The following is a 22230-nucleotide window of genomic DNA, read 5'->3' as shown; positions in this document are numbered from 1 at the left end:
TCCTACTTAATGCATCTTCCACTTTGTTCATTAGTCCCTTCTTGTGCTTTATTGTGAAAGAGAATTCCTACAAGTATTTCATCCACTTCAAGTTCCTATTGCTTAACTTCTCTTGTGTGTTGATGTAGCTCAGGGCCTGATTACCTATGAACACAAGATTTTCTTTGGGAAATAAATAATGCATCCACTTCCTAAGGGACTAAATTAAGGCATAAAGTTCAAGGTCATGGGAAGAATATTTCTTTTTGGCATCATTAATTTTTTTCACTAAAGAAGGCTATTGGCCTACCTTCTTTACTCAATACTCCCACTACTACTAAGCCACTTGCATCACATTCTAGAGTGAATAGTTTTTCAAAACTAGGTAGTTGTAAAACATGTTGGGTAGCCACTTGCTTTTAGATAATTTCAAATGACTTTTTAGCTTCCAAGGTCTACCTAGACTTGGATTTTACCCAACCCTTGATGGTCTCTAACAATGGTGCACAAATACCACTAAAGTTTCTTATAAACTTCCTATAGAATTAAGTAAGACCATGAAAAATCCTTATCTCAATTGAAGTAGTAAGTGGTGGCTAGTTAAGGATTGTAGCAACCTTTTCTTGATCAATTTTCAATGTTCCTTGGGACACCACAAAGCCTAGGTACACAAGTTATTGTTTTAAGAAGTCACACTTCTCAAGATTGATGGCAAACTTCTCTTCATGCAACATCTATAATACTACTTCCACATGCTTGATGTGTTCTTCTCTAGTCTTGTTGAAGATGAGTATATCATCTAGATACATCACTAAAAATCTACCTATGAATTCTTTTAGTACTTCATTCATGAGTCTCATGCATGTGCTAGGAGCATTGGAGAGACCAAATGGCATAACTAGCCATTCATACAACCCATCCATAGTCTTAAATGTTGTCTTCCATTCATCTCCCTCCTTAATCCTAATTTGGTGGTATCCACTCTTCAAATCCAACTTAGTGAAGTACTTAGCTCCTCCAAGACAATCCATAAGGTCCTCAATCCTGGGTATGGGGAACCTATACCTAATTGCAATCCTATTGATGGCTCTTGAGTCCGTACACAATCTCCATTTCCCCTCTTTCTTAAATGCCATCACAATAGGGACTACACATGGGCTTATTCTCTTTTGTATCAGACCTTGATCCAAAAATTCTTATACTTTCCTTGCCACTTCTAAGTTATGATCTAGAGTTAGTTTGTATGATTCTTTGTTAGGTAGGGATACACTTGGAACAAAAACAATTTGGTGACTTATAACCTTCTAAGAGGTAGTGTAGTAGGAGCCCCATCATGCACTATCTCTTTGTATTTCTCAAGCAACTCCTGCACTTCTTTAGGCAATGGTTCCTTGACTACATTTTATTTTGCTTCAAACTTCAGCACTACTACATAACTCTGACATTCCTCATCTTTAAGATCCTTAACAAATTATTTTCCACTACAAAATAGTACACTGGGTACTTTAGTCTATGGCTCTTCTCCCTCCAATAAAGATTGGATCTTGAATGTCCTACCTCCGTTGTTAAATGAGATGGAATTTGTCTTCCCATCAGAGACTTCTTCCCTATCAAATTGCCAAGGTCTATCTAACAATAGATGGAAAGCATGCATAGGTAGGATGTCACATAAAAATCTGTCTTTATACCTTGCAATAGAGAAATCCACCCATGTCTTCTCATTCACCAATATGCTCTGCCCCTTATTAAGCCAAGTCACCTTGTAGGGATTTACATGAGGTATCATAGTCAATTTAGGCTTGATGACTACTTCTAATATAATATTATCAGTGGATCTAGAATCTACCACCACTTTACACACTTTCCCAAGGATCTTACATCTGTCCCAAATAGAGCCCTCTCATGCTTGGGCTCATCAATAGTAGGTTGCTTAATCAACACTCTTCTAAACATCACGTTCTCTTCCTTTTTTGATTCAAATGATCTACTTCAGATTCCTTGTTGCAGTTATCCTCTTGTGCATATGTTATCCTCTTATCAGGCTTAGAAGAAGAAAGTTTCTCAAGGCATCTATAGGTTAAATGGCCTAGTTGACCATAGTTATAGAATTTCATGGTAGAAAAATAAGAACTAATCCTACATGATCCTCTACCTCTTTTTGAGCCTCCTTGATTACCTCTGCCTCTGCCATAACCTTCTCTAGAAGTTCCTTCATTGGTCTGCTCAGTGATTTTGTTCTCACCTTGATTCTTCTACTCATTAGCTCTACCTTGGTAACCTCCTCTTTATCCTCTCTAATTTCTACCCTTTCCTCTATCTTTGAATTTGGAATCCCCTTTCTTCTCATTATTTTCTTCCACCTTTAGAGCTAGTTAATGGTATCTCTAAACAATAGTAGGTGCCCTCAAACTGAGTTCCTCTTGGATATTCCACTTCAAAACTCCTAGGTATCTAGTCACTTTTATTGGTTCCTCTTCTTTATTTTTGGACCTAATACACAATATTTGAACCTCCTCTATGTAAGAGGCCACATCTAGGTCTTTTTGATTCATTCCTTGTCTTCTTCTATGGAGTTGAATCTCACAATCTTTTGGTAGGAAATTCTTCTTAAACCTAGTAACCATGGCATTCCAATTTGCTATAGGATTCTTTCCCATACTGATCCTCTCATCTTGGACATATTTCCACCATGTTAATGTTGATCCTCTAAGCCTTGACTTAGCCACTTTGAACTATGCCTCTGACTCCCCTTCACACTCAAAATGGTTCTTCATTCCATCTATCTAATCCATCATTACATCAATGTCCAACTTTCCATTGAATAATGGAACACCCTCCAAAGATTTCCCTCCTAGGGCTTTGATAGCTTTTAGAAAGGGTTCTTTATTCAAAACATGGTCAGGTTTAGGTACTACATCCTCTTCTACTACCTCCTTACCCTTCTCATTTGCCTCTTCTTCCTTCCTCTTAGTTGCATTAGCAACTACATCCAACTTCACCTTCACTTCTGCTAGGCTCTCTTCAAGAACTCTATTCTTCTCCCTTTTCTCATTGACTTCTTTGGCTAACTCTACATTACTCACCATATTGGACTCATCTACTGACTCTCTAGTAGCTCCAGACATACACCACAGTTTCCCAAGTCTTTAACTTTCTTTGATACCACTCTGATGTAATAACCAATCTTGCTTCTTCCAAACTAGGGCTTCTATATACCCTAGGCTTCTTAGGACTCTAGTCACTAGATCCTAACCATTTCATCGGTTCACATCAACTAGATAGAACACTCTTTTAACTTGTCAACCACATAAGTAACCCCAAGCCTACCAATGACTTCCAAAAGGATGATTGGATCCCTATCAGTTCTTTAGAATTCCCTCAAGATCTGCAACCAAAATCAAGACTAATACCCTAATTGAGTCCCAACTTTGAAGCAAAATTGCACCTAAGTGTTTGTGAAAAGGCTACAAGAATTATCCCTCTAAATGCACTAAAATCAAGATATCTTGAAAAAGTATTTAACAATGGCCAAAATAAATAAACCATTCCAAATACCCTTTTCAATTTTCTTAGATATTTTGGGGTCTAGGGTTTCCAAATTGTTCGTACTATACGAGCACAAACTTAGCCTAAATTGGGTTTCAAGAGTTTTATTGGTTGTCTATACATAAGAAGTCATTTCTCACAATGAAACTCTTCCCACAGGCTCCCACTTGACTTAAGGCTTCATTACTTCATCCTTCAACACGTTCCATGCTTAGATTGAAGTATCCATATGTTCAGCCACTCCTATCATCTCTGCAATAAACTATGATCCCTAACCAAGCTGCAATGACTTGCCTAGGGCATCACTGCAATAATGGCTCCTCAACATTCTAGGGCCCCATCTCCAATGTACAAAATTTACATGGATTCATGTTCCAAATCCCAAGAGACTATATTGTACCTATGGTGGGAAATGGCCCTATGACCCCATTTGTCCAAACTACCTACCTCAGGACAGTAGACTAGTGTAAAATAAAATAATTATTCTAAGCACTCAAAACTTGGCAAAATAACAAACTTGAACAATAAAAAACCTTGAAATAATCAACACTAACTAATCCAACACAAAAAGATCGAGAACTAATATATTTACATGTCAATAACACCAAAAACACAAAACTGTTATTCAAATGTTGCTTGCTCAGTCTATACACTATCAAATCCACTTTCTCCAACCCCTTGGACAGGTTGAAAATAACCTTATAAAGGCTTCCCAAGAGTTTTCCCAACTTTTTTAGATAGTTGAAAATCTCGAACTAAAAATTTTCTCTTTTTGCAAGAAAATTGTCACAAAGTTGTCAATGACAACTTTGGTAAGATTGAGCAATTTTGCAATTTTGAACATCTACTTCTCAAACTTGCTCCCGTTGATACAAAACTATGCCAAAAGACTTAAACCATTACTAAACACCTAATAAGGCCCTTTAAATTCTTACATGACCTATTTAGCCTCCAAAACCCAAAAATTCTCTATAAAGCCAAATGAGCAATTTTGAGCAACTAGGAGCAACTCTGCATTACCAAACTCAACTTGGGACTAACCTAGTCTTATTGTTCATATAGTGGTGTGGCTAGAACCACTAAAAGAAAAAAAAATCAAATGGAACCCTGGGTCTTCCTTAGCCATGTAGGTGCCCCTACACCAGCTAACATTTAAAAGATTGAAGGTTGGAGTAGTTGTTGATGCTACTGATTGATGAACTTAAGCAAAAGGCTGAGAAGAGTTGATAGGAGAAGAAGAGTGATTGCTTGAAGGTTTTCAAAGAAAATTAGAGACTAAAATGATAATGAAGGCCAGTTATTGAATTGGTATTTGAGCCAAACTGAGATTTAGATTTAGAAAGTGAGTTGTACTAGTCAGATCAAAACCTGTTGTTATTTTCTAACCATTGTAACAGTTTGAAATCCTTTAATCAAGGTCGGCCTAATAGTCATATGTAAATCCTTTAATCAATGAGGCATTCTAATGGAATTTTCTAAATTCCTCTAACAAGGTCACTCCTAATAGGGTGATTAAATCCTTTATCAATGTCACATTTAACAGTGTGTTTTGTAACCTTTAATAGGGTTGGATCGTAACAGAGCTCACTTTAGAAGAGTGAAAATATTGGTTGCATGTTACTTGTGGTTTTTCCCAAATTGGATTTCCATTTTAAATCCTAGTGTCAAACTTTTGTGGATGTTATACGTAATGATTTATTGTTAATCTTTACATTCAATAAGTTTGTTATATTTAGGATAGTGGATTGCTAGTTGATGTTCCTAAAAGTTGACAATAGAGACCAAGCTATTAAGTGTTAAGATCTAAATTAGTTTAAGTGTTTTTTTTTTCAATTGGTACATTTGGACCTTCGATAACTAATTCACCCCCCTCCCAATTATTCTAAACATTCTAACAATTGTTATCAGAGCATCTAGTGCTTGTGAGAAAAGTTTGAAGGTACTTAAAACTAAAGATCAATATCTTAAAAAATAAGGTGCCAAGGTTGAACAAAGAGAACTTCCTTGCATTCAAAAGTTTGATGAGGCTACATCTAGAGGGAATTGGTGATGTTGCAATACATTTTGTGGACAATGCATATGTGGAAATAACAATTCTTCCTCTAACAGCTTTTAAGTTGAAAGAGAAGCAAGAACACAATCAGGCTATGTTGGATATTGCATCATCCCTAAACTATACCAAGTTTGATGACATTAAAACGTGCAAGAATGTTATAGAAATGTGGGATACACTATAGACCATCTATGGAGGACACAAGAATGTCTTAAGAGAAAGATCAGAGAGATTGAGAGGTAAGTTTGATGAAATGAGAATGTCTGAATGTGAGAATATAGTCTAGTACTATTGAAGAATCAAAGAAGTTGTCAATGCTATAAGAGGTGTTAATGGAAATATTGATGATGAAACTATGATAATAAAGGTATTGATAACTCTAACTTATGCTATTAGAGTTTGTGCAATACAAGAACTGAGATGTACTCCAGGTAATGACCTAACTCTAGAAGGTGTGATTGGTAGGCTTACTACTTTTGAGATGTCAAATTTTGATTAATTCACTCCTACCTCTATTGAATCTTCTTTTAAATCAGAATTGGTTCTTAGTAAGAAAGGGAAAGGAAAGTATGTGAAAAGTGATAGTGATACTTTTGATGAAGAACTTGGTGAGCTTGAAGCACTAATGGCTAGAAGACTACTAAGAGGTAAAGGGAAATACAAAGGTAAACTTTCTATAATCTATTTTTCATGGAACAAAGTTGGTCATACTACTACAAGATGTCTTGAAAAAGAAGACAAAGATGAAATGAAGGAAATAAAGTACAAGGGAAGAAGAGATGACTGAGACAACAAGAGAAACAAGGACTACAAAGACAAAGGTAAGAAATTTTGTTACATTGTTGAAGAAGAAACTGATAATGAATCTAAAAGTAATGATGAAGAAGTGGTCTATGTTGCTATGAAATAATATTCTAATGGAGATGATAAAAATGCATTAATCTCATACTGAATAAAAGTGATAGGTGGATAATTAATAGTGGTTGTTCAAATCACATGAATGGTGATAGAAGTAATTTTGAGAACATTGGACCCTACAAGGGTGGTTGTGTTAAATTTGGTAATGATGTACCATGTCTTGTGAAAGGTAAATGATCAATACAACTTATTGACAAGATCAAATGTGACATTGTTTATTGGGTTGATGGACTTAATTATAATTTTTTTGGTGTTTCATAGTTGAACAAATCAAGTTACATAATTGAATTCCATCATAGAAAAGCCAAAATATTTGATGTTGGTGGTGAACTGATTGGAAGTGGTGATCAAACAAGAGGTAACTTATTTAATCTAGATTTATCTAGTGAGACATGTTTGTTTGCACAATATGAAGATATTTGGTTATGGAACAAGATTTTATGTCATGTAAATTTTGACAATTTGGTTAGCATTATCAAGATGAAAAGAGTAGAGGTTTGCCAAAACTGAAGAAAACTGATAATGCTATGTGTAAACAATGTCAATTGGAAAAATTGACAACATCAATTTTCAAGAGCAAGACATATTCATATGATGATATTTTGGAATTGGTTTACACTAACCTTTGTGGACCTATTGGTGTTCAATGCTATTATGGAGACAAATATTTCATTCTATTTGTTGATGACTACCCTAGAATGATGAATGTGATGTTTCTTAAAGTTTAATCTAATTCTTTTCAACTATTTAAGTGGTATTTTCTCAGAGTTGTAAAGGAGATAGGAAAGAGTTTGAAATGCTTGAGATCTGATAGTGGAGTTGAATTTATTTCCAATGAATTTAACATATTCTGCAATGATAGAGGAATCAAAAGATAGATGTCAGCACTTAGGACCCCTCCTAAAAATGGAATAGTTGAAAGGAGAAATACATCAATCATGGATTGTGCTAGAACATTGATGGTGGAGAAGAATGTACCACAGAAATATTGGAGAGAAGTTGTAAGTACAATAGTTTATACTTTGAATAGAGTATAAGTCAAGAAAGGTACACATGTTACACCTTTTGAATTATGGTATTGATATGCACCTAATGTGAAGTATTTTAAAGTTTTTAGAAGCAAATGATACATACTTAAGGATAACAGAAATGGAAAACTTGACGATGAAAGTGATGAAAGAATATTCCTAAGATATTCCACTAAAAAAGTGTTTGAACTCTAGCACTAACAAAGTTGTGGGAAGTGCAAATGTGAAAGTTGATGAATATGCAGAAAAGAATGAAGTTGAATGCAAAAAAAAACTAAAGACTACAACACATTCATATATGTGAATGATGGTGCTCCCTACATCTCACTTGAGCAAGAGAACAAAGCCACAAATCAATAACAAACTAAGAATGTCAAGCTACAATAGAAAAATGATAATGAGTCATAGACAGAGGGAGCCAAACATCAGGAAGACATTGTCGAGAAAGAAGAACATAAACCAAAACCTGAACCAAAGAGAGAAAGAATGAGCTTGAAATAATTTTTCAAAATGAACCTATAGAAATAAAAAGAAGGAAAGAACCTATACTAGAAAAATATATAAGAAGACATCATGCACCTAAGAAAATCCTTGGAGATAAAGAATCTAGTGTTACGACAAGAAAGAGACTCGGAAGTGAGACATGTTTACTTTGTGAGTTTGAGCCTAAATAAGTAAAAGATGCTTTGGAGATTGAAGATTTGATTAAAGCAATGAATGAAGAAATTGAGTAGACAGAAAAGAAAAAAACATGGACATTGGTACCTAGACCTAAAGATAAAAATGTTATTGGAAGAAAATGGGTATTCAGGAACAAGCTAAATGAAAAAAGTGAAGTCACAAGGAACAAGGTAAGATTGGTATACAAATGATATGCACAAGAAGAAGAAATTGACTATGTGGAAACATTTTCCCCTATTGAAAGATTAGGAGTTAGAACACTACTTGCATACTCTACTTATAAAGGACTTAAGGTATACCAAATGGATGTCAAATCTACATAACTGAATGGGATACTTGAAGAAGAAGTATACATAGAGTAGCATGAAGGATTTTTTGACCCCAACAAGCAGAACATGATATGTAAGCTACACAAGGCACTTATGGTTTGAAGCAAGCACCTAGAGCATGGTATGAAAGACTAAAAAATTATTTGTAAATATTGGATTTGTAAGAACTAATGATAACAATAATCTGTGCTTGAAAATTGGCAAAAAAAAAAAAATGAGATACTATTATCTAAAATCTTTGTTGATGATATCATTTTTGGAGGCAAGGAAGCATTATGAGAATTAGTTGTTGATGAAATGAAGAAAGAATTTGAAATGTCTATTTTTGGAGGGATCAAATTCTTTGTTGGATTGCAAGTATATCAAATGAAGGTATTTTCATTGCTCAATCCAAATATATTAGGGAGATATCAAGAACTTTTGGAATGGAAGATTCAAGACCAATTAGTACACCTATGTCCATTGGACATAAGTTATCTAAGAATGATGATTCTATTGATGTGAACCAGACATTATACAAATCAATTATTGGAAAACTACAATATGTTTTTCATAGAATAGCTGATATTGCATTAGTAGTTGAGATAGTTGAAAGATTTTCTACAAGTCCTAAGGAGAATCACATGATGGTAGTGAAAAGGATACTGAGATATCTAAAAGGAAAAAAATACTATGGATTGTATTACAAAAAGAATGATAAGTTTAAATTAAAGGTGTTTATTGTCTGAGATTGGTCAGGAAATGTTGATGACAAAAAAAGTACAAGTGGAGGAGAATTCTTTCTAGGAAAGAGATTAGTTTCATGGACAAGTAAGAAACAAAATTGCATTTCTCAATCCATAGCTAAAGCTAAAAATGTGGCAACAGCATTGAATTGTTCAAATGTCATATGGATCAAGCAATTATTGAAAGGTATGAAGGAAGATATCACTGATCCATTTGTTATCTACTATGATAACACTAGTACTATAAATGTATTAAAGAATCATGTAATGTACATAAAGACTAAGCATTTTGCTATCAAGTATCATTAATTGAGAGAGCTAGTTCAAGATAAAGAAGTGATATTGGAGTATGTGAATACTAAGGATAAAATAGCTAATATTTTCACTAAAGCTTTACCTAAGGATGCTCATGAATATCTAAGAGATAAATTAGGGGTGATTCCCCTAGACAAGACTACAAAAGTTGAGTTGGTGCTCTACATCAAATGCATTGATCAGACTATCTTACAAGTTAATGCAAACAATCCTACTTTAGGAGTTTCCTAAGGTAGTAGTGAAGGAAGAAGGACAGGAGTGTTGTATCAATTATATTCAGATGGTAGATGAATAATTTAGTACTAACATGAAGATATCTACATGGAAAAGATGCATGAGTTAAAATGTCTTTGGCATTGTTGTCAAAGAGGGAGATAATGTTGTAAAGAAATTACCATAAGAAAGAGGGAGATATTACCATGAAGAGAGATTTTGTGAGATTTTGTGAAGAAGTTACCACAAGACAGGTAGAGAAAATGAAAGAGGAAGATATCCTAAGAAGGAGAGATTGAATTACAAGCAAGGTCTCGCCATCAATACACAAGAATTTGATTGATTTCATGATCTGATATGAGAAAGGGAGCATATGTGTTGCATATTAGAGCTACATCAGAATCAACTAAAAGAGAAGAGATTGTTGGGTAGAGATATGAGAATCATAATGAAAATAAGAATATTAATCAAGATCTGATACTATACATAGAGGGAATTTTTCTTGATGTAGTACATGTTTTGGATTCCATGGTAACTAGAGGTATTTCCATCAATGCCAAAGAGGGGTATTGTTGGAAATTCCAATTGGAACAATTGTTATGTTGTCATTGATGGAAAACCTTATTGGTGAGATAGTTTTCTATCTGATTTAAGTGTTTATCTATTTGATTGATAAAGAGGATTTGAGAAGTCATTCATAACAAAAGAACCTAGAGGAAAGGTTGAATTATGAGAAGTAACTACAATGGACACTTAATTAGTTAGACTTTGACAAGATAAAGTGATTGTTTAAATCATATTGTAAGTGGAGAAGATGTTATAAATGTTTAGAATAATTGAGGGGGGGGGTGGGGGGTGGGATGAATCAATTACTCAAGGTCCATAAGTACCATTTGAACAATTAAACATAAAACATTCACTATTATGCTTATCTTTATGTCACTTGATCTCTATTGTACTGATAAACAAAATGGTTGTCCCAAACATAACATACTTTCCTAAATGTAAACTTTATCAAATGTAAAACATATAAAGCATTCAAAATATTTTGACACTAGGGTTTAACATGGAAACCTAATTTGGAAAAAATCACGAGCAACATGTCACCACTTTTTTCACTCTTTCAAAGTGAGTTTTGTTAGGAGCCAACCCTATTAAAGGTTTACAATATAAACTATTAAATATGACTTAGTTAGAGGATTTAATCACCCTTTTAGGAGTGGCCTTGTCAAGGGACATTGATCATTCCATTTAGAATGTCACCTTTTTAATAGATTTACATAGAGTGTTAATTATTTCAAATGACTATTAGGTCAACCTCTATTAAAAGGATTTTACTACAAACTATTTACAATTATTAGAAATAAAAACTGTAAGTTTTGATTTGTATTATTACAACTCGATTTTCAAGTTCAAATCATTGTTTAGTTCATATGATGATTCATTGATAAGCTCTCCATTGTCATCTATATTCTTGATTCACTTGGAAACCCTTCAAGCAAGCAATTTTCTACTTTCAACAAAACTTAAGCCATCTACTCAGATTCACTTATCAACATCAATAGTATATGCATAAGCAATCTTGTTTAGCTTTGCATTCACTTTCACACACTTGTGTTCACCCTTGTGTGTCTTTGATCAACATGCCTCTCTCATAATTCTTAAGCTTGGCTCTATACCTCTTTAAATAGGTCATTCTTGCTTTTCCATTTTCCATGATCATCGTAGATCTTAAGGTTTACGATCAAGTTCAACGTGATTCATTGTATCTATCTACTTTCTTGATCATACTCTAGAAATTTCTCTAGAATTCATCTATTATGTCTTTACCTAATTATCACCTTGAATTTAATGATCCAACTCATCAATCTTATCTTTAACATGTTTTACATCTTCTAGGATATCAACTGAGTCAGCTAGAATTTACAATTTTCTCAAATTCATTCACAACACTATTACTCGACAATCACTATGTTCTAGCACTTGATCATCACTGAATTACTCAATCACTGTAATACTTCTATCTTGGCATCAACTATCTTCCTTGGTCGATATGGATGTTTTTTCAACACTATATTTTCTTTGTAATTACTATGGCTCGATTAACACTAGCATCACTCGACATTCCTTAACCTTTTACTCTATTTCTCAGCCTAACTTAAATTTTCTTGATATAAACAATCACTTTGTCTTTTCAAAGTCTATCTAATCAAATTTCCATTGTAGCTTCCTTTCCATAACTCAACCTTTCCTCTATGTGCTATTGTTATAAGAAATTTCTCAAATCCTCTTCATCAATCAAATAGATATGACATTTAGATTAGGTAGAAATATGTCTTATCCATAGATTTGACATAAATGATAAAACAACAATTGTTCTAATTGTAAGTTTCCAACAATCTCCCTCTTTAGCATTGATGGCAACATCTCAATATTAGCAATAGCTCAAAATCACAATGTATCTAACTTAGTTACCATACAAACCAAAATATTTCACTATCATGAGTGATCAATATCCTTAGTTTCATTATAATTCTCTTTACTAATTTTCTTGCTCTTGGATACATCTCTCTCTTTATTTATATTCTCCCTTTGTTCATATTTTCCCTCTCTGACTTTTGTATATCTCTCTCTCTTTGTTTATTTCTTCATATTCTCCCTCTTTGACAACAATACTAAAGACACTTAGCTTGTTTAGCTTCAATCTCTTCATACATTTGAATTATGTAGATTTTGCATGACTAGTTGATTTCTATCATCTGTCTATAACTAATCTATTATGTTGTATGTAAGTATGCTTTCAACACCCAAGTTTGAAATTTGGAAAATTAACCCCATGGACAGACTCCTTAAATTGTCCTAGTATTTTGGTTGGTTTTCATTGCTAATGATGATTTTGTAGACTATGTCTTGTGAAGAAAGAAGCATTTTGAGGTCATGTTTAACTTAAACTTTCAACCTCAAAGTTGAAATTCAAGTTCAGGTTCAAGGTGAAAAAGACATGCTAATTGGTCTAAAATGTAGATTTATGAAGTTCAAATGTTTCAAATACAGAAACACTAATTCAAGTTCAATAAGTCAAGGTTCAAAGGCATGATTATCAATATAGTTCTATTATTCTTGTTTTGTCAGTTCAAGGGTACAATTTAAAAATTATAAGTTCAATATTTAGATTTGAGAAATTAGTCTCAGTATGAATAATTTAAAATCACTAGCTCAGTATAGGGTGTGAAGATAGTATCATCAATGATTATGGGGAAGTTTCATATTCATATCATATCCATAAACAAGAAACTATTAAGCATAATCAAATGGAGATATTCACCTCCATGCATTCATCTAACATAATTGAAGGTTCCCTACATACTAAGACATTTGATCAATTCAGTAGGACATATGGATAGTTCAATGGAAGTGGTGACATTCCTTTTCATCAAATGTTATATAATGTTGATAAGAAGTCATGAATGAAATAAAAAGATGTAAAATATTTGGCAAAGCATTGGTCGCATCCTAAATCACTCTTATGATGATGAAACTGGATCACAGATTCTAGTTATGACAAGAATGATGTTCAAAATTGTATGCATAGTTGCATGTACTAGGTATGATTGAAGCACTCAAGCCATCCTTGGAAAGATCATCCCAAACTCACCCCTAGTTCAATGCTTAAAAGTAGAGTCCAAATTTTAACCCAACATCAATTATCTAAGCTAGCTACAAAAGCCATTGAAAAAGTTATAATTGCATGTGGTTATTCACAAATAAAATGCACACATAATGTATCAGATTGTTGAGAATTATGAGAAAGCAATAAAAAAATGATCAAGCCTGGGCTAAAAGAAATAGGTGTCATGGATGCCAAATTTACACTAATCAAGTGAGTGAATCCTGTCAACATGGCTTGCCTCCAAGTTTGATTCAATTTAGTTTTAGCAAGATATAACTAAACTATCTCATCAAAACATACAATTCATGAAGTCTCTAACACAAGGATATATTTCCATACATTATATGTGAATCACATGTGCAAAAATAAAAAATAAAAAATAAAAAAAAACCACAAATGTTTGAAAGAATTCATGGATGGTCATGATGACCAGTTTCATAGAATGTTCAATCTAACTCAAAGCTATTGTTTACTGATTGAAATATATCACCCAAGTAGAGAGAGATAACCCATAGCTAGTTTTAAAGCCCAAGATCATGTATGTGGTCTTGTTTTACACTTTTTAGGAGGCCTGCTTGGGGATTTCATCACCCCTTGGGATGACCTCAACTCCAGCATTCCGGCGGAGTATAAAGATCGGGAGGTGAATCCAAAGACACCTCTCTTGGGATCAAAATTTTGTCACTCGGGCTAAGCCTCAAGGAACTTTATACCCTTGAGAAGTGAAAGAGGAGAAGTGGGTTACCGCTCCTCTTGGCTGTGTGACATCTTTTTGGTTTCATCTACGGATTTGGGCCTCACGTACCTTGTGTATATCGAGGACTCCCTAGCTATAAAAGATTTCATCCTTGTAGAAAGCTTCCTAGGATGTTGGTGTGTTTGACGTGCTTGCTCCAAAATTTTGTCTACTTGTTTGTTCATAGCTTTTGAATGAATGTTTGCCAACTTTGGTCAAAATCTCAAAAAAGCAAAAATCTCCCAGCTCAAGGCATACTTAGCGTAGTCACTGCCTCATCAGAAAATCATCCAAGTTCCCCCGCTGCAACCGAATCTATCTAGTTCCTTGCTTTAGAACAATCTCAAATCCAAAGTCTCTCCAAATCATCCCCCCCAGCAAGCTAGCGACCCAATCCAAAATCACACCCAAGCCTTTAGAGAGTTGTTGTCATTCTGCTAGAATTTGCTATCCAATCAATCTGACCAATCCACTAGCCTCACCAAGGTTATCCCTTTGACAGAGCTTTGTCTAGGGTAATCTAGCTTTGTCACTTGTTATCCCTCATCACCTTGAGCTAAAGGTTGGGATCCACAAGTGGTCAATCTCGTGTCATGCCCATAGGATCATTAGTCTATCCTTAAGTTGACACAATCTCCACCAATCCAGTGCATAGGAAAGCAAAACTCTCACTTTTTGATAGCATGCCCTTGAAGTCTTCCATCCACAGGAAAGCCAAAAATCTCCAGCCAATCCTCCTTAGGTCTGTCATACAGCTTTGACTCTCCCTAGGAAATCCTTCATCGGCCAATCCAAAATCTGTGCTTAATCCAAATCCAACCATGCGCTTCCGTGTTCATCCATATGCAAGACCCCATCCCCATCAAACTCATCATCAAAGCATGAAGTACCAATCCTATCATGATGTGTTTGGTCGCATTGTCCTTGCTCCCACCACCTCCTATTCCAATGATGATGAAAATCTTGTTGACTATGACGGGTATATTGAAAGCCTTAGAAACATTCCCCCAAGCATCCCCCAAAATCCAAGAGTTATTCCAAACTATCTAGTCATGCCATCCGATATTCCAGCTTCCCCTCCATCACCCCATCAACCAAGCTTCCAATCTTCCACCCCCATCACACTAGCTATTCCTGTCAATCCACCTCCACCTTCGACACACGAGTCTCCAAGGAATCTCCTAGAGGAAATACAAGAAAAGTCGCCTCCAACAGTCGATAAGCCATGTCATCTAATCCAACCATGTGAAGTAGTCAGTGATGAAGCTTCCCAATCTATAATATCAGCTCCATCTCCCATAGCTATCATCCCCATACCATCCATCAAATTGCTTAAAATCCTTCCACTTCCCGCAAGCATCAAAATCCCACCACCTATCAAATCCCTCCCAATCCTATCCACATCGCCTCCAAGCATTTCCCAAATCTCTCATAATGACCCTTATGCATCCATCTTCTACTTACCCATCTCCACTACTGAATCTCCCATCTATCCATCTGTTGTCTTTGAAGAATCCATCCCTTCACCTCCTATCACACCATCCACTCCAAACCAATCCTATCAAGATCCTACCCAAAAGCATGTTGACATCCCCCAAAGCATAAATGAAGATCTCATCGTACCATGTCTTCCATCCATAGTGCAGTCACCATCTCTTCCATCTCCAAAACCTCAAGCCATATCTCCTCCACTACAAGATATCTTGTCATCCCACCAGCTACATCAAGATCCTATCCTTCCATCTCCCTCGCTCCATGCTTCCATCTTACCACCTATCCAAGCTATTCCACCATCTATAATCTACCCTCTTGGTTTGCTTACATTCATCCATGGTGGCCCTCTCTCAGCAGAAGAATTAAGAACAGTATCTCCCCATTGCAATACACCTAATAAATCACTTCTACCATTTTCTGCAAGCAAAAAGTTTCCTCAGCTTGTTCAAATGCTCAATCGATGGCATTATCAAGGTCAAGGTTTAGGACCACAAGAGCAAGGAATCAAAGAGCCTATTATTGCACAAAAAAATCTAGGATTTCATGGTCTTGGATATGTATCCAAAGGCTCACCATCTAAAGGTGTTGGTACACCACACCTCCAAACCAAGCCTATCTCCAAGCCCACCATGCCAGCCTCCCATCACTCCTTCAAGAAATCTTATGTCATCCCCCCTCCACCATCTTTGCAACCCAAAACAACCTACCATATCCCCCCTTCATCCGCTAAATCCATTTTGGGTCCCTATGTCCCAAAATCTACCATCCTCCATCATCCTATCAACCATCATAAAAATCCTATTCCATCCATTTTTATGCAAGATCAACAAAGGCACATATCAGGGCACATCATCCATCATCATCCCCCTACATGCTCTTTCATATCCTCTCCATCTCAGAAAGCTTCTCCTAACCATCTTCCCAAAGCTTACCACAACAATGTAAATGCCAACTTCAAAATGCATAAAGCTAAAAATCCACATCCTAGGCAATCATATGTCTATTCTAAAAGACATACTCCAAAAAGGAAAAATCCAATCAAAGAATGCAAAACAATGCAAAAGCCTATGAAAAGAAAATCCAAAACCATGTGGATCCCCAAGAAAAAAGTTGAAACCCAATGCATAATGGCATCCACCATTGCTAATCCCCCATCTAGTGACTCATGTCCCCCATCTCCTAACTCCATCTTGGGTGCCTATATCCCCAAGCACGCTTCCACAAATCCTCCATCATGCCCGCATCTACCATCTATCCCCCATATGCTCTTTTCACACCCATTCCAACATGTGCCAATGTTGCTCTTGCAAGCATCCCCATCTCATGCTCCTTTCTAGCATTTTCATCCCTCCATCTCCTACCATCAATCCCATCTAATCCGATCTATTGCATAAATCACACATCCGGTGTACCAACAGCTAGCAACAAAATTGAACATTCCAACAGCCAGTGAAAAATCCCAAAAAAGCCAAAATAGCTGAAGAAAGCCAAAATCATTCCAGCTAAGTCCAAAGTCAAAAAGTCAAAAAAGAAAAGAAAAATAAAGCATCCACTGGTGAAAACTTGGCAATTCAAGCACCTTGGACAAGTACCATGATGAAAACTTGGCAAACAAGCGTCATGTGTAATCCTGTCATCCCTAGCTTAGCCTATCACCCTCATGCTTTTGGTCATCTCTTGACATCAAACTCCATCTTTCAATCTATCCACCTATCCTCCATCCTCCAGCTTCCATCTCACACCATCCACTAATCTTATGTAGCTTCAGCCAACCATCCCAGCTATCATCCATCTCCCTAGCCCCTTCAACTTTTTCCATCCTAGCTTCAATCCTATCACATCCATCATAAGACCTCCTTTTGCATGTTATCTTCTGATTGGGGGCACTATATTCCTTGGAGATCTTGTCTTGTCCATCCTCTCTTTTCATTGGTATCTAGCTCTAGGCTATCCTCATGCAAACCCAATGTCATCTCTTTATATCCATCATAATCCTAGCTATCTACCATCCTATCTAGCCATCTCATCCTACTCCTCTAGCTATTCTTGGTCACAAAATCTCTCATCATCATTGGATGCATCCTGCCAAATCCATATCTTTTTCTATCACCCCACCCTTAGCTTTCGCATCTTGCACAACATCGAACCATCCCGCTATCCTATCATCCTGAGCTTTTGCCTGCTTGTAACTATCTTGGTTCGTTAGCTTGTACCATATCTTGATTAGCCCACTTGTAAATATCTTGGTCCGTCAGCTTGTACATCCTCTTTAGCTTAGTACCATTGTATCTATCAAGCGTTTGTGTCAGTTCGTCCTTGATCAACATCTTGCACCCATCGCACAACCCTTGGTTAGCTATTCCAATGCATCCTTTAGCTAGATCTCCTGTCACCAAAGTGTTATCCTTCTTAGTTCAGCTTGCTAGACGCATCACCCATCCAGATCCATCAGCTTAGGTGCTCTCCGATAGATCCTTGTAGGATATAGCTTTCCTCATGTCTGATCTTGGTCCGTTAGTACCTCATCCTACCCATCTCATTGGCAAACGGTTCTCTTTTGGATTTTCGCTTTCTTTTGATTTGGAATCTTCCCTTTTGGGTCTTGAAATATCTTTTCCAAGCAATCTTTTTGTTTCCTCCTCAAAGTTGCCACGATCTTCCATATCATGGTATGCTACGAATAGGGCAATCTGAGCGTAAGGTCTTGATCATGTCTTTTGCTTATTTTCTTTTTTGCTTGTGGGTTACCCAGTGTCGTTTCCACACTGCTTCCTCTAGGATTCATGTGTGATACTGGGGCAATCCTTGCGTGTTTGTTTTGAGTCAGTTCGTCAGTCCTCTGGACAGTTGGTGAAAAGGCCTTGATGTTCTTGGTAACCTTGGCAATTAACCAATAGCCCTATAGCAAATCTAGTGCTCAACTACCTGGTGGTACTTCTCTTTGAAGTATCCCCCCACTCAAAAAGCTTCAATGGTTTTCCTTCATCTCCATTATCCCCCATCCATATCCAGCATCCGTCTCTCCTACCCCAGCTTATGCATCAGTATCTCTTTGAATCACTCCTCACCTTTAGCTTTAGGGATCCACAATCCTAGTCTTAGGGATCCACTAATCCAAATCAATCCACCAAGCCTCATCTTTCGAGATCCACAATCCTAGTCCTAGGGATCTCCGAAACCCATCTTCCGCCAATCTGACTCTTTGAAATCCTGTTGCATCAACTTTTTTAATCCCCTCATCCATCTCCCCATCCTGAATTCCTTTTATAGTGCTCCGCTCCTTCATCCTCTGCAATCCCTGAGGTCTTAAGCTTGCTTCCTCTTGTGCATCTGATTCTCCTTTATCATTCTCCCATAGTGAGAGTTTGAGATAATTCAACCCCTTCTCTTTGCCAATCTGAGTCTCCTTGCTCATCTCGGATTCTTGTACTTTTCAAGAAGCCATCGAGCCTCGCTTTCTCTCCTCGCTACCTTCTTGAGGGGGCATCTCGCAGTCCATTCTCTCCTCTTCTGCTCTAGCCTTGGGCATCTTATTTTCTTATCTTTGATGCCATGCCACTTGCGGCATCACATCAAAGAGGGGCAAAATGTAGACACCTAAAAACTTTTAGAAAATAAAGTATTTTTATTTTCTGAAAAAGTCCTGATGACATCATCATTTATTAATTAATTAATTATTTAATTAATTAATTAATTTTTATGCCATTAAATCCCTTTATCTTAATTAAAAATATTTAATTAAGGAATCCCTCCCAAAAATGTTTAAATCTTATTTAAACATTATTTCCTTATTTATTAATTATTTAATTAATAAATTGACCAAAAATCCTAAAATAAATTAAAAAATTATTTTTTGCCCAAAACTTGGCCAATTTCCTTATGACCAATAACCTCTTCCAAAATCTTCTAATCCTTCTTTAATTTCGATTAAAGGCTAATCCCATCATTTCCTACCCTTAACCCCAACTCAAAATATTTAATTAAGATTAAATATTAATCATTATGTTTATAAAAAAAGTTTTAATAAATATCTCCTCAACCCAAACCCTTGAAATAAATAAAACTTTATTTATTTCTTAAAAATCTAATTTATCCTCATCCTAAGAAGTTCTAGACTCTTCTAGAAAGTCTTCATCCTCATCTTAGAAAATTCTAGACTATTCTAGAAAGTCTTTATCCTCATCCAAAATCTAGACTCTTCTAGAAGATGTCTTTAAACCTAATCCTGATCCCCTCCTAACCTTGTCACATTTCCTAAACATGGGTTAAAACTTACTAACCCAAGCCAAAGTTAACAAATATCTCCTCCTTCACCCACCCTCATTAAATGCCATCCACTTGCCTATCCTTAAGCTAATTCTAAACCATCCTAATCCATCCTCTAATAATTTGCACAAGCCTAAGCAAGCTTAGAACCTTCCTAATCAAGCCCAAGTCAAAATTGCTCTCATCACCCTCAAAATATCTCAACCATAAAACTTTATGAAGTCCACTAGGTCATAAATGACTCTTACAAGCCCTTTTATTGCTCTTACAAGTCATTATGAGGGTCTTTATGAAGATTTTATCCCTTGAGCCTCCTTTGTTGACTCATCCTTCCCCTTTCCTCCATCCTCTCACCATGTGACATGTGTCACTCCTTGATTGGCTATAAGGAAGCACAATCCATGTGCTCTCCTCTCATGCAATCTGAGCCCTCCATAAGCTTTTTCCCATCCTTGCATCTTAGCCCTCAATCCCTCAAGCCTCTTGCCTATAAATTGGATCCTTCCCCTTTGCAAAATAACACAATCCATGAAGTAAAGTTATAATGCTATTTTGAGAGCCAAATCCATACTAAAGCCATCTATCCACACCAAAAATCCACAATCATCTATTGAAGCCTTTTTGAAGCATAAAGCTTGAGCATACATCCTATCTATTTAGACAAAGCTACTCAACAAGAGAGCTTCTCATTGAGAGAGTCCATTAATGGCTCATATTCTCAATTGAGAGCTCATCTTAGTCTATCTTGAAGTTTATGAATTTTGTTTAGTTTGTAGAAGCTTTATTTAAATTTGGTTTCTATTAGCATACTAACATTGCTCATATACATTTAGAAACACCTAAAAACCTTTAGAAAATAAAGTATTTTTATTTTCTGAAAAAGTTCTGATGACATCATCATTTATTAATTAATTAATTATTTAATTAATTAATTAATTTTTATGCCATTAAATCCCTTTATCTTAATTAAAAATATTTAATTAAGGAATCCCTCCCAAAAATGTTTGAATCTTATTTAAACATTATTTCCTTATTTATTAATTATTTAATTAATAAATTGACCAAAAATCCTAAAATAAATTTAAAAATTATTTTTTGCCCAAAACTTGGCCAATTTCTTTATGACCAATAACCTCTTCCAAAATCTTCTAATCCTTCTTTAATTTCGATTAAAGGCTAATCTCATCATTTCCTACCCCTAACCCCAACTCAAAATATTTAATTAAGATTAAATATTAATCCTTATGTTTATTAAAAAAGTTTTAATAAATATCTCCTCAACCCAAACCCTTGAAATAAATAAAACTTTATTTATTTCTTAAAAATCTAATTTATCCTCATCCTAAGAAGTTTTAGACTCTTCTAGAAAGTCTTCATCCTCATCCTAGGAAATTTTAGACTATTCTAGAAAATCTTTATCCTCATCCAAAGTCTAGACTCTTCTAGAAGATGTCTTTAAACCTAATCCTAATCCCCTCCTAACCTTGTCACATTTCCTAAACATGGGTTAAAACTTACTAACCCAAGCCAAAGTTAACAAATATCTCCTCCTTCACCCACCTTCATTAAATGCCATCCACTTGCCTATCCTTAAGCTAATCCTAAACCATCCTAATCCATCCTCTAATCATTTGCACAAGCCTAAGCAAGCTTAGAACCTTCCTAATCAAGCCCAAGTCGAAATTTCTCTCATCACCCTCAAAATATCTCAACCATAAAACTTTATGAAGTCCACTAGGTCATAAATGACTCTTACAAGCCCTTTTATTGCTCTTACAAGCCCTTTTATTGCTCTTACAAGTCATTATGAGGGTCTTTATGAAGATTTTATCCCTTGAGCCTCCTTTGTTGACTCATCCTTCTCCTTTCCTCCATCCTCTCACCATGTGACATGTGTCACTCCTTGATTGGCTATAAAAAAGCACAATCCATGTGCTCTCCTCTCATGCAATCTGAGCCCTCCATAAGCTTTTTCCCATCCTTGCATCTTAGCCCTCAAGCCTCTTGCCTATAAATTGGATCCTTCCCCTTTGCAAAATAACACAATCCATGAAGTAAAGTTATAATGCTATTTTGAGAGCCAAATCCATACTAAAGCCATCTATCCACACCAAAAATCCACAATCATCTATTGAAGCCTTTTTGAAGCATAAAGCTTGAGCATACATCCTATCTATTTAGACAAAGCTACTCAACAAGAGAGCTTCTCATTGAGAGAGCCCATTAATGGCTCATATTCTCAATTGAGAGCTCATCTTAGTCTATCTTGAAGTTTAT

Source organism: Cupressus sempervirens, chromosome 10 (genome assembly GCF_028749045.1).
Source record: "Cupressus sempervirens isolate cs-2001-9-10 chromosome 10, ASM2874904v1, whole genome shotgun sequence".
In the NCBI taxonomy this organism is placed as follows: Eukaryota; Viridiplantae; Streptophyta; class Pinopsida; order Cupressales; family Cupressaceae; genus Cupressus; species Cupressus sempervirens.
Note: the sequence above shows the minus strand (reverse complement) of the source record.